This window comes from Orycteropus afer, unplaced genomic scaffold (genome assembly GCF_000298275.1).
Source record: "Orycteropus afer afer isolate SDZICR_OR568_19922 unplaced genomic scaffold, OryAfe1.0 scaffold00389, whole genome shotgun sequence".
Classification (NCBI taxonomy): domain Eukaryota; kingdom Metazoa; phylum Chordata; class Mammalia; order Tubulidentata; family Orycteropodidae; genus Orycteropus; species Orycteropus afer.
The window spans coordinates 682,068-683,335 of NW_006921976.1; positions in this window are offsets into that span (position 1 = coordinate 682,068).

Sequence of the window (1,268 nt, forward strand, 5' to 3'; positions counted from 1 at the left end):
ATCGAGGTCATCTCCAACTCATAGGGATCCCTCTTTGGGTTTCCAAGATGGTATCACTACAGAAATAGATTCCGCAACCTTCCTTCCAAGGAGTGGCTGGTGGGTTTGAACTGCCAGCCTTCGGGTTAGCAGTCAAGTGCCTTAGGCACTATGCCACCAGAGCTGAATAAATATTTTTTGGGATTATAAAAATTTAAAGAAAATCAACAATCCTGTGTATTTCTGCATGGTAGTTTTCAACAAGGAGCTCTGATGGTATAGTGCCTAAGACACTTGACTACTAACCAGAGTGCTGGTGGTTCAAATCAACCAGCCACTCCTCGGAAGGAAGGTTGGGTAATCTACTTCCGCAGTGATACCACCTTGGAAAACAAGGAGGGGTCATTATGAGTTGGATCCGTCTTGATGGCAGTGAGTTTGGTTTGCTTTTTTGGAGTTTTCAACAGACACAAGTTGTTGGGGGGGGGGGGCTTGTCTTTTATCCTTCTGATCAACAGGTGGCCGTATGGCTTCAGATCTTTACTAGCTTTGTGGCCTCTAAGGTATAAGGATCGATTCTAGGTCCTCCTTCCCTTGTTACCCATGCAGATGTACCCCAGGTAGATAAGGCTTCCTCCCAATTCTGACCTCTTGCCCACAATTACCCCAGCTCTAAGAGTCTGTAGCATCAGAAAGGTGGGAAAGATTATAGGGGACCTGTCTCTATAAGAGACAAATAAATGACCAGAGCCCAAAAAGAGCACAACATCTGTGGGCTTGAAAAACCCTTAGATCCTAGACCATCCCTTCCTTCATCTTCCTGACAGTACCTGGTCCCTACAACTTGGGGAACCAGCTAGCTCTCAGAACACCATTTCCTTTTATTAGATCTCTTAACTCTTACCAAGTATGTTTAAAAAAAAAAAAAAATCAGTGATAAGTTTGATAGAGCCTGGTGGAACCACTTAGACTATGGCCCCTAACTGCCCTTCAGGTCTGGAATTGAACCCACACCTGTGATTTCCAGCCAAACAAAAGTCAGGCATATGACTTGAACATTTACCTCAAGTAGATACTCTCATTGGAGAGAACAATCATGGGAGAAAGACGGGTTGCTTATGCACAGGGAGACAACTCAGGGGGCAGGAGTCCATGCAGGGATGGACACAGGAAAGAGGTAACTATGGGGAGCAAGTGGGAGGGGAGCTGTTGCATTGTGGTAAACTGTGGTCAATGTCATGAGACAAAGTATATGTGAACTGCTGTATGGAAAGTGAATTTGCTCTGTA